The following is a 13,195-nucleotide window of genomic DNA, read 5'->3' as shown; positions in this document are numbered from 1 at the left end:
TGTCACATCCCATGCCAAGCTACTATGCCAGAGACATGACCCCTGAGAGATTTTACGCCTGGGATGCGGATCTCAAAAAGGTTATGAGTCTCATGCTGAACAATATCCCTGATGATTGGGCTAGAAGGTTTGTAGCCTATGAACCTTTTACGCTCATCAAGAATCTGAGGGATATCTGTCGTGGAAGTACGGAGGACAGGGACCTGAACGTCCATGAGTTGATTGAATCAATGTCTGGTCTAAAGGTTAGTTCTCCCAACAGGTGTTATAGGATGGAGGTCCAAGAAACACATGTTCAGCTCCTTCGCACTAAACAAAGGGTAGGCGTCCCACTGAGGTTCCATGTGGATCTTATGTGTTCATATTTTGATCGCCTAAGTCTACTAGGAACACCAATAAGCGAAAGGATGGCAGTCTCTGTCTTGCTCAATTCACTACACAGTGGGTTTGGTCGCTTCAAGCAACTATACCTAAGTGAACCAAGAGAAGAAACAGTTGCAGAATTTATTCACCTTGTCAGAAAGGCTGAAATAGTACTGGACTGTGAAGCCAAAGATTTACTCAAGGCTAGAAAGAGACCATTCAAGAAAGGTGGAAAGTCCAAGGGCAATGCTAAATCAAAGCAGGACAAGTCCACATCAAGCTGTCTTTATTGTGATGGAATAGGCCATTACAAAAGAGAATGTCCAAAGCTAAAGGAAGATCAGAAGAACGGAACAGTCGTTCCATCTTCAGGTATTTTCGTTATAGACTGTATACTTGCTAATTCAACTTCTTGGGTATTAGATACAGGTTGTGGCTCACACTTATGTTCCAATCCACAGGGACTAAGAAGAAGTAGAAAGTTAAGCAAGGGTGAAGTCGACCTACGAGTGGGAAATGGAGCACGGATTGCTGCATTAGCTGTAGGAACTTACTATTTGTCGTTGCCCTCCGGGCTAGTTTTGGAACTGGAAGAATGTTTCCATGTTCCAAGTCTTACTAAAAACATCATTTCAGTTTCTTGCTTAGATGCTAAGGGATTTTCCTTTATAATAAAAGACAATAGTTGTTCGTTTTATTTTAAAGAGATGTTTTATGGATCTGCTAGATTAGTCAATGGACTTTATTTATTAGATCACGACAAACAAGTATATAACATAAATACCAAAAAGGCCAAAAAGGATGATTCAGATCTCACCTATCTGTGGCATTGTCGATTAGGCCATATAAACTTGAAACGCTTAGAAAGACTTCAAAGGGAAGGAATTCTAGAACCATTTGACTTAGAGGATTATGGTAAATGCGAATCATGTGTACTTGGCAAAATGACGAAGCAACCTTTCTCTAAAGTTGGAGAAAGAGCAAATGAACTATTGGGTTTAATCCATACAGATGTATGTGGACCAATGAGTACAAATGCTAGAGGTGGTTTCGGCTACTTTATCACTTTCACTGATGACTTCAGTAGGTATGGTTATGTGTACCTAATGAAGCATAAGTCTGAATCCTTTGACAAATTCAAGGAATTTCAGAGTGAAGTAGAGAATCAATTAGGCAAGAAGATTAAGGCACTGCGGTCTGATAGAGGCGGTGAATATCTGAGCTATGAATTTGATGACCATCTGAAAGAATGTGGAATTCTATCAGAATTGACTCCTCCTGGAACACCACAATGGAACGGTGTGTCAGAACGGAGGAACAGAACCTTGCTAGACATGGTCAGGTCAATGATGGGTCAGGCCGAACTTCCATTAGAATTTTGGGGACATGCACTAAATACAGCTGCACTCACTATAAATAGAGCTCCGTCTAAAGCTGTCGAAAAGACTCCATACGAATTATGGTTTGGAAAGCCTCCAAATGTGTCTTTTCTTAAGATTTGGGGATGTGAAGTATACGTCAAACGATTAATTTCAGACAAACTTCATCCAAAATCTGACAAATGTATCCTTGTGGGCTATCCAAAGGAAACAAAGGGGTATTACTTCTACAATACATCTGAGAACAAAGTGTTTGTTGCTCGAGATGGTGTCTTTTTGGAGAAGGATCACATTTCCAAAATGACAAGTAGGAGAAAAGTAGACCTCGAAGAAATTTGAGTCGAACAACAAACTCTAGAGAATGCTCAAGATGACATTCAGGATGAAACTCAGAGATCTTTAGAAGAATCTGGTGAGAATCATGGTCAATCTAGAAATGTTACCCCGCGTAGATCGCAAAGATATAGATCTCAACCGGAAAGGTACTTAGGTATTTTGACGAACGAGAGCTATGACGTTCTATTACTTGAAAGTGATGAACCTGCGACTTACAAGCAAGCTATGACGAGCCCTAGCTCCAAGCAATGGCAAGAAGCCATGCAATCTGAATTAGACTCCATGTCTGAAAACCAAGTATGGGATTTGGTCGATTTGCCAGATGGCTACCAAGCCATTGGAAGCAAATGGGTTTTCAAACTGAAAAAGGACAAGGATGGGAAACTTGAAGTTTTCAAAGCTAGATTGGTTGCAAAAGGTTACAGGCAAGTCCACGGTGTGGATTACGATGAAACCTTTTCACCAGTTGCAATGCTAAAGTCTATTCGAATAATGTTAGCAATCGCTGCATATTACGATTACGAAATATGGCAGATGGATGTCAAAACTGCTTTCTTAAACGGCGTTTTAACAGAAACTGTGTTTATGACACAGCCTGAAGGTTTTGAGGATCCAAAGAATGCTAAAAAGGTATGCAAGCTAAAGAAGTCAATCTACGGATTGAAGCAGGCATCCAGGAGCTGGAATATACGTTTTGATGAAGCAGTCAGTGACTTTGGTTTCATCAAGAACGCGGACGAATCTTGTGTATACAAGAAGGTCAGTGGGAGCAAAATTGCTTTCCTAGTATTATATGTCGACGACATATTGCTTATCGGAAATGACATTCCTATGTTGAACTCTGTCAAGATTTGGCTTGGGAAATGTTTTTCGATGAAGGATCTAGGAGAAGCACAGTACATATTGGGCATCAAGATTTACAGAGATAGATCTAAAAAGATGATTGGACTTAGTCAAAGCACTTATATCAATAAGGTGCTTGATAGGTTCAAGATGGCGGACTCCAAGCGAGGCTACCTACCCATGTCTCATGGAATGACTCTAAGCAAGACTCAGTGCCCAAAAACACTTGATGAGCGTAGACGAATGAATGGGATTCCATATGCATCATTGATTGGTTCAATAATGTATGCTATGATATGTACACGCCCGGATGTTGCGTACGCACTCAGTGCTACGAGCAGATACCAGTCAGACCCAGGAGAGGCGCATTGGACTGCTGCCAAGAACATTCTGAAGTACCTGAAAAGGCACAAAGATGACTTCCTGGTCTATGGTGGAGATGATGAATTAATTGTTAAAGGCTATACGGACGCAAGTTTCCAAACCGACAAAGATGATTTCAGATCACAGTCTGGGTTTGTCTTCTGCCTCAACGGAGGAGCAGTAAGCTGGAAAAGTGCTAAGCAAAGCACCATTGCGGATTCTACAACTGAAGCGGAGTACATTGCTGCACATGAAGCAGCAAAGGAAGCTATATGGCTAAGGAAGTTCATAGGAGAACTTGGTGTAGTCCCTTCCATTAAAGGACCAATAGCCCTGTATTGTGATAATAACGGAGCTATTGCACAGGCAAAAGAGCCTAGACACCACCAGAAAGTCAAGCATGTACTTCGTAGATTTCACCTTCTACGAGAGTTCGTTGAAAGAAAAGAAGTCGAGATAAGCAAAATTGGAACTGATGACAACATATCAGATCCATTAACTAAACCTCTGCCGCAGGCGAAGCACAACTCGCACACTGCAGCTATGGGAATCAAGCATATTGGAGAATGGCTTTGATGTCTCTGTTTAATGTTTTAAAATTTTAGAGTTTAAGTCTTTGTAAAACATTATTGGTTAGTCATTCACAATAAATGAAAAGAATTCATTTTTCCATTTAATTTGTGGTTTATTAAATGATGAGTCCCTTCAATTTGACGATATATTCAAGATAGACTGTCAGGACCAGTCCTGTGACTAAGAAATGTCTATCAAGTGAACTTGAATGTCAAAGGTTGAAAATGGTCCCTAATCGGAGTTTTCTATAAAATTGGACGCATAGAAAACGTTAGACGATTAGAATGCAAGATGACTAGTAGTTCTGTTTCTTGAACTATGTGGACATGGCAATGTCATAATCATTTGCATAGATACTTACTTTGGGAAGACTAGTATCGGACGAGACCTATGAAACTTTACTGTAAGAGATGAAAGTCTGTCATAAGTAAATTTCATTAAATTATTAGACACTAAATCCTCAATACCTGAGTGATTTGAAGATTACTTGTTTGAGAACTGGTTGCTTTGACGTTGACCAACCGTCGCACCGTAAAAGGAGGCTATAAAGGCAACGCTCAGGTAATCACCTATCAAACGAAGTCTAATCTCAAGATCGCAAGATTGGGATTGTCCTCCCATAAATCGGGATGAGATGCTTAAAAGTTGTACAAGGCCACTCGGAGAGCTAGAAACTATGAAATGCATGGCCGTGCTCGGATGAATCATAGGCTATGATTATCTGTTTATTTGATCAGTTGAACTCTGAAACCGAGGAACACCTCTGGACATAATAAGGATGACAACTCTTACCTTATGTTCAAGAGCAAGCATCGAGCGACAAAGGAATTAGGAAATGCACACTTGTCCCTAAGGACAAGTGGGAGACTGAAGGAAATAATGCCCTTGGTCCAAGTATGCATTCTATGATAAGTCTAATAAATGCGGTTCAGTATTAATTAACAAGTTAATAATTCAGTGAGATCAAGTGAGCTGAATGCCTAGCTAGAGGCCGCTTCAGTTCAAGTGGAATTAATGATATTAATCCACAGCTTACTCTTGACTGAACCCGTAGGGTCACACAAATAGTACGTAAACGGATCAAGTATTTAATAGCATTAAATACTCCATCTATGAATATTCGGAACCGACGGATCTTGGTTTCAGTGGGAGCTAAGATCGTCACAGGCAAGGAATGAATACTCCGGAAACGATGATATTTGCCGGAAACGGAAATATGGATCGTATCGGAAATATAAATATTATCCAAGTCGTAGATGTTGCCGGAAACGGAAACATGGTACGTGTCGGAAAATATTATCGGAAATGGAAATATTGCCAGAATCGGAAATATTGCCGGAAACGGAAATATTGTCAGAATCGGAAATATTACCGGAATCGGAAAATAATTCCGGAAACGGAAATATTAAATATTTGTTCGAAACGGAAATTAATTCCGGAATCGGAAATATTAAATATTGTTCGTATCGGAAATAAATTCCGGAATCGGAAAATTTAATCGGAAGCGCATCGTACGAATAAGCATCGGACGAGGCCTGCCGGACGAGGCCCAGCACGAAGCCAGGCCATCGCCCAGCAAGCCAAGCGCGCCGCACAAACAGCAACGCCAGGCCCAGCGCAAGGCCAGGCCCAGCAGGCTGCGCGCAGCGCGCAGCGCGCGCGGGCGCGGGCGCTGAGTGGGCTGCTGCTCGCGCGCACGCATGGGGCCCATCGTGGCTGCCGTGCGTGTGTGTGCAAGTGTTTGTGTTCGTGCACGTTTCCTAAAACATGCAGAGTTCGGTTAATGATTAAATTCCTAATTCTATTTGATAAATTAATTAAATTAGAGTTCTTGTAGGATTCTAGGTTTAATTAATTTGTATCTGAATAGGATTTCGATTCCCTTTCCATACCGCTATAAATATGAGGCTAGGGCTCACAATTTATAACACAAGTTTAAAAGTATTCAAAGTGAGTTTTTGAGAGAAAAATTCAGTCACACATTTGCCTATAAAGTGCCGAAAATAATAGTACCTTAAGGGCGATTCTAGTTGGTCAATCTTAAGGCGGATCCGGACGTGCTGTGGACTATCTACGGAGGGACGACAGTTGGAGTCCTAAAGACTTGTTCTTGTTCGGTTCGGGCGCAGCTAGGGAAGGCACGCAACAAAGAGTATGCATCTAATCTATGCTAAATGATTATGTGTAAATAATATGTTTTCCTGGGTTTATGGTTTTTCCGCATGATTTATGAATTGTCATATGTATCATAACCTAACAATAATGATATCCCAACACCTGGAGGAATGTTCTAAGACACGCCGTTAGGCCACACAAGCCTACGTCGCACCATAAGTTCAACCGTCCCACGGTACAAGTCTAAAAAAGAGAGTAAGGCATATTGCACTAATGCGTGCACGACCAAAGAGCATGTGTAAAAGAGGCAAAGACTACTTATCGCCCAAATTCAAAATGCAAGCCCCACGACTTCTACATTAAGGATTAAAGGTAGCAAAACATTACCGATCACGGAAGGGATAGCTCGCACCTACACGAGCGGAACCCCAAGGCATCTTTCTCGAAAGAACCTACAAAAATCGTACGCCAAAAGGAAGCCTCCCAACATGCATACTTGGGGGCTCCAAGCTACGAAACAACCATAGCAAAATAAAAAATAAAAAATCTCGAAGAAAATGTTTGAACGATCGAAAGGGCACGATGCTTGAGCCCACTTCATGAATAGGCCTGAACCCTATCAAGCTTCTAAGCAAACTATTCAAAATCAGTCATTGCTCAAAAAAAATTGATTCAAGCGAACTGATTAATGGACCGCACGCAACGGCCATTTTATGAACGCTCGTTCGCACGTACATTCTAAGTATCGAACACTCACGAACACGTTCAAAAGAAAAAATATATACGTTCAAAATAAAGAGCGATCAAAGTCTTACGCCTCAAGGTATGTTCCTCGGGCCATATAGACTCGCCCGACTATTGCAATAATTGTACGCCTTAAGAGCGACAAACACCGTAGTCCACCAATCGGCTACTGCTTATCGAGAAATCATCACGGGAGAGTCCTGCCTGGGACGCACTTTCAACGCCCAGGACCAGGCGCCAGATATTCCGACGCCCAGCCCTGGGCGCCGAAAATCAGCTCAACTCATTGCGATCTCCAAAATTCTACGTTCCAAAAAAAAAGGAAAAAAAGGAAAAAACAAAAGAGAGGAGAATACGTAGAATTTCCAAGTAAAAAAGAGGCCAACTGTGTCATCAAAAGGCCAGCCCAAACAACATTTTCAACGCCCAACCTAGGGCGTGAATTATTTCAACGCCCAGGCCTGGGCGCCGAAAATGAACCCAGGCTCAAGAAAGGCCCTAACTTCTATAGGCCCCTGCCGTATCTATTCGACTCGAAAATTGTCGATTTCTTTACTGAAAGTCGCACCTCACGGCTTTGTTAGGAGTAGCACACCGCTACAAAGATCGCTCGCACTTACGAGCACGATCCCAAACACGATCAAGGACATTACAAAATGCTTATCCCCAAGGAACCTCTTTGACAAGAGATGACCGTCTAGCACGAGTGCTTGGGGGCTCGAAGGAAAATATATATTATGCAAAGTTAAAACAATATTCCCAGACTACGCTGTACGAAGTCCCGTGTTTGGATGTCTCAAAAAAATAAAACCGGTTTACGACCTCAAGACAAAGGCCGCCGTTGATACTTATACATAGTCCCCTAATCAAGGACCCAGGTAGTGGCAAAATTGAGCCGAAAAGACTAGCTCAAAACCATGAAAGATGATGACCACAAGACAATGGTCCGTCTAAGCACGTTGTCAACCTACATTCAGGTTGTAACTAAATCCGAGCATCCCTCGAAAGAATTTGCTCCTACAAGAATGAATAAAAGGAAATTCTCAAAAGAAATCACGATGAACAAAAGAAATAGAAATTTGCCCACCTCAATCGGGCAAGATCGCGCCACGAACCACGCGAGTTCCAAATCGAAAAAAATGAATTCAGGGACATCCACCCTCAGCGGACAGGTCTGCGTCACTAACCGCACAGGTCCTCAGTTTTCGAAAATGAAAAGAAAATAAAATCTTCAAAACAAAAACAGGCTCGCCATCTTTAGCCGGCGGGGTCTACGTCACAAACCGCGTAGGTCCTTATTTTCAAAAAAAACAAACGAACTTCAAAACAGACTCGTCCACTTCTATCGGACGGGGTGTCCACCCTTAGCGGACAGGCTCGCCATCTTTAGCCGGCGGGGTTTACGTCACAAAGCGCATAGGTCCTTATTTTCAAAAAAAAAAAAAAAAGAGCAAACAAACTTCAAAACAGATTCGTCCACTTCTTTCGGACGGGGCGTCCACCCTTAGCGGAAAGGCTCGCCATCTTTAGTCGGCGGGGTCTGCGCCACTAACCGCGCAGGTCCTTAGTCGCTACAGCGATAACTTTTTCTGGTTTTCCCTTTTTCCAGAAATTAAAGGATTGGTTTTCCGTTTTTTTCCAAAAAAGAGCGATGTGCTGGATTTTCCTTCGTTTTACTAGCTATACAAACAAGGGGGTTTTCTCGTTTAGTTAACCCTGAAAATGAGAATCTTTAAAAACATTTTTACCTCGTGATTGGGCTTGGCCAGGCCCAATTACACTTTATAGCTTTGATTTCGAAAACATCTGTAGCTACTTCCAATGACAAAGTGAGGGAGTTTCTACGCATCTTTAGATACTTCCAATGACAAGTGAGGGAGTTTCTATACTATCCGTTGACAAATCCCAATGACACGTGAGGGATATGTCAACACTTCAAGTGATGACCCTTAAGTCAAATGTTATCACTCGGGGGCTCGTGAGACCCTCGCAAAACAAGTCACCTACATTATGGCTTGTGTGACGCACTCCGTCCAGTACTTTGACCATCGTCTCATCCCGAGACTCAGTCAAAGTGGGGGCTAACTGTACTACTGTAGACACCTACTTTTGTCCCCATTCCCGAAAGGGAAGGTTCGATGATGAGAACAGAAATCTCCACTTGGCAACGCATCTCCTATAAAATAACGAATCTCGATCACCCTTTTCATTTCAACCAAAACTGCTATTTATAGAAACCTGCTAAAAATAGTAACTGCCATAATAGGTAGTTGTTAAAAGTGGCAAGTCATAAAAGATAGAAACCTATCAGAATTAGGTGTTGCACTCCAACATAAATCCTAGAAGAGATAGAATTTGCAAGAGGAATCATATTCCTAGTATAATTCGAAAATAAGAGTTACGTATTGATTAAAATCCTAACGAACCTAGAGTTTGTAACGGGCCCAGACGCATTCCGTCAAAAAGTTAATACGCACTAAAAGACTCGGATAAGTCTCGAAGACTCCGTATTCCACGAGTCCAAATCTGACAAGGAAATACGGCCCAGACCTATTTTCAACCCCTGGCTCTGGGCGCCGAAATCTTCGGCGCCCAGACCTGGGCGCTGAAAATACCTGGGTACGTGTTCTCTCCTAATTCTTCTTGGATTAGTGCTCTAAAATTTTATCTTTCCACGAACTCTTTTCTATAAATATAGCCCCAAATTCGACGTGAACAACACACAATTCATATTCTGAGTATTGACTCCAACCCCTAAGCCTAAGCCTCACGCTGCGAAATTGATCCCGCGTTCTGTCGCAATCGATCCAAAAATCGAACAGAACGTATCCTGTCCCTAGTAGCTGAAGAATTAAGCCCAGAAACTTGAGATTCGTTAAATAAAAGGAGAAATAGCAAAGCCAAAGTGGTTAGTTTTCTGAGAACCGTGACGCACCTCTCAAGGGTGCGTCGTAATGTGTCCCTTCGTATGATTTAATCGCTTTCCTCGCTCTTTTATAAAACTGTTAAACTATTAAATATGATTTTTCTATCACGCCTAATAAAGATAATATATTGGGAAATTGAACTATCATGCTAGGTCCCTTAAATCAATCTAAACAAGATAATCACGATCGATCTAGTATTATGTGTTGCATATTGTTAAAATCAATTCAGATTAGTTTAATAGTTAACGCATGTCCCTTCAATTATTTATGATGAGCTAGTAAGGATATCCTGCCTCTGGAGTTATCGAAGAGCGAGTACTCCTCTCAGTAGTTACAGTCCCCCGAACCCTCAATCTCTACCTTGCGGGTGTACGTTGAGAGATCCCCACACCAGGGATCACAAGGGAACCTATGGCCGTCGTGGTCAAACATAATTGCACTCCCTTTATGTCACGATAACCGGGTTTTGTCAGTTTTTCTCATTGTCGTTAAAAATTAAATGACGACTCCTATATTACTAGTCAATTGGGTGTAAACTCACAGGAAATCTAATTACACTTGATTTGACAAAAAGAAACGTCACGTCCACGAGGGACGAGGTCACGCATTAGCCTCGTGCTTTTTCGACTCCCTCACAGAAGGCTTGTGAGGCGTCTTCTGAAATTCGAACAACTATTGGTAGTGACTAAGGATTCCACTCAATAGCTTTATTGCGTTTGTAGTTCACATTTGTGACGCTTTGTTGATTGGGGTATTAGTTTTATGCATCTATTTATGCTAATTATACATAATTTCTTTGTTTTATTTCTTACTTATTTGTTTTCTATGTTTATAATAGCACCTCCAGTGCAGTGACCGTGAGAAGTACAATCAGGAGGCTCAGGGAGCAGAAGGAGAGTTAGATCTTTCATGTGTACTACAACAAATTTAGTTGTGGTCGGTTCGTTCCTCGGGCCGTGCTTATGGACCTGATAACCTAGAGTTTCTGACCTTTGGCTCTCTGAGTAAACCTTTGAAAACTATTGTTTCAGGTTTATTTTACCTCAAAATTTATGTTTTTATGTGAATAATGTGTGGGTTGATTAGAGTTGATGATAATACTTTACTTTATTTTAGCGGATTTCAGTGAGATCAATGATCTATGATCTGATTGTTACACACACTGAAGCTCTTATATCTCTCTTTCATATTTATTCCAACTATGATAGCCTTGCGGAATGTTGGTTGTTTAGAGTTGTTTACATGTGCATGAAGTATATTGTTTCTTGCTATGATGAGATAAAGAACACATGAGTGTTCTGTAGGCAGTGGACATGATCTATTGGTTTTGTTGTGAGCCTTTCAAATAAACGACTTCTCCTTCTACTGAGCAGTACTTTGTATAATACACTAATTTCATATTTACTTTAATTCATTATATATAAATGTGAATGTTAGGTTGCATCCAAATACCAATTATGTAGGCTCGGATGCTATATAAATTAATTTATAGGAATGTGGTTTATCCTGATGAGTGACTTTGGTTCTTTTGGTGTCATATGATCCTGGAAAGGCTTTTATACAGATCAATTCATAGTTTATTCTTTGTTATTTGTGTTGCTATGATTAAATCTAAGTCTTTGGATAGCAACTCTGATCTTTTTGGTTGAAGATATCCAACTTGGTTGTGGTTCTGAGCAGATTTTCCTGCCTGATAACTTTGTCTTCGGGCAGTCTGGGGCAGGTAATAACTGAGGGAAAGATCATTGTACCGAAGGTGCCGTAATAGCACAATTTTTTAATACACTGCACGCATCGCGTGCATATAAGACTAGTGATTATATGGCGGTACACGAGGTGATGTACCGTGTAAACTATCCATCTTATAAGACAAACAATGAAGTATTTAGGGCAAGAAAAAAGGATTTACATACACATGCTCTTTTTGGTCTAGTGAAGCTAGGCATATGTGCTATATCTTTTCCCTTATTTTTTAGTTTTTTGTATCCCTTAAAAATGGAGAATTAAAGTCATTAAGATGCTATAATTATATATTTTGAAAATAAATAAGCTCAAAAGTTTTATAAAGGCATATTTAATCAATTCAGTCTTAACTGGAGCATGATTTGATTGAAAAATTAGGTCCGATCGGATTTATTTTGGTCCAATCTTCGGAACATGGATTTTCTTCTTTCCGATTCAAGTTTGGTTTTTGACCGCTGAAATGGTGTTTTCACCATTGAATTAAATTTGGTTATATGGTAAAATGATGTTTTCACCATTGAATTTAGTAAAAAAAATAACTTCAGTTTGGGGGCAAAAAAACCTTTAAAATAAAGTAAGTATATACGAAGTATTAAGTTCGTGAAAAGGCCAGAGTCCATGATATTCTTGCATAAGCTAGTTCTACTACGTATTTAAATTGACATTGTAGTTTTGCTTTTGTAATGTAGGTTGAAATTATTGTAACAAGTGATCACTTCACGGCTAAAACAACCCCTCCCTTGAAGATGTGGTGGTTGGGTAGAATGAACTATGAAGGATTTCCCTACTATTATTTGAGTGGGAAAAATAGATCTGCTCTGCTCTGGCCCGGTCTGGATTTATTTTGGTCCAATCTATGGTCCATAAAATTTCTTGTTTTCGGTTTCTATCCGAGCCGATCAAAGTTTTGACCATTGAGTTAATCGAGTATGATTGTATGGTAAAATGGTGTTTTTCACCATTGAATTTAGTAATAAATAACTTTAAAATAAAGGGTTAGTGTGCATGATATTCTTGCTTAACCTAGCTTTATTGAAATTAGCATTGCAGTTTTGTGTTGTAGGTTGAAACTGTAATAAAGTGATAACTTCACGGCTAAAACAACGGACAATGATAGAGTGACCCTAAGGGTTGGTAACTCTTTTAATATTGAATTTTGATTGGTTACAAATGCATTGAAAATTTACATACAACACATTCCCTCTTCAATTAATTGTGCTTATATATTATTTTATGTTATATGTATCTTAGGGGTTGCCAACCCTTAGGGTCAACCAAACATTTTTCTAAAACAACCCCCTCCCTTGAGTAGGGATGGGCATGGGTCGGATCTGGATCGGGTCTGGTGAGACCCAGATCCAGACCCATATTTTTTAGGCGGACCCAGACCCGCCCCATATCCATTGGGTTTGAAAAATTCAGACCCATACCCAGATCCAATGGGTCTAATGGATCTCGGGTCAAAAATGGGTCTAGTGTTATTTGTTTATTTTAACATTTGTGTCTTACAAAAATTTTCCGCGCTATTAATTTAACCGATTTACCATCACATATTCACATTCGGTACATAAAATATCACAATTCGCAAATTAGTGCCAAAATACTAATGCATGCATGTATCTAATTAGACTATTTCTAATTTCTAATAATTGACCGGGTCCATGGGCCGGATCTGGACCGGGTCTGGGTCTGAGAATATTAGACCCAGACCCAGACCCGTTTTTAAACACATGGATCCAGATCCGCCCCAGATCTATTGGGTCTCAAATAATTAGACCCAGACCCTTAAATATGGGCCGGGTCCAACTG

At 40.5% G+C, this 13,195-nt stretch overlaps 2 non-coding genes across 2 annotated transcripts; both read left to right on the top strand.

The window, feature by feature from the left end:
- Nucleotides 1–10,728: 10,728 nt before the first annotated feature.
- Nucleotides 10,729–10,814, top strand: LOC130468372 (small nucleolar RNA R11/Z151). The gene has a single exon (XR_008928760.1). It is a non-coding gene; the product is annotated as a small nucleolar RNA R11/Z151 (small nucleolar RNA).
- Nucleotides 10,815–10,907: 93 nt separating this feature from the next.
- Nucleotides 10,908–11,017, top strand: LOC130468373 (small nucleolar RNA Z152/R70/R12). Its single transcript, XR_008928761.1, has one exon. It is a non-coding gene; the product is annotated as a small nucleolar RNA Z152/R70/R12 (small nucleolar RNA).
- The last annotated feature ends 2,178 nt before the right edge of the window (nucleotides 11,018–13,195 follow it).

Source organism: Spinacia oleracea, chromosome 2 (genome assembly GCF_020520425.1).
Source record: "Spinacia oleracea cultivar Varoflay chromosome 2, BTI_SOV_V1, whole genome shotgun sequence".
Lineage (NCBI taxonomy): Eukaryota > Viridiplantae > Streptophyta > Magnoliopsida > Caryophyllales > Amaranthaceae > Spinacia > Spinacia oleracea.
Note: the sequence above shows the minus strand (reverse complement) of the source record. Positions and strands in the feature narration are given on the sequence as shown.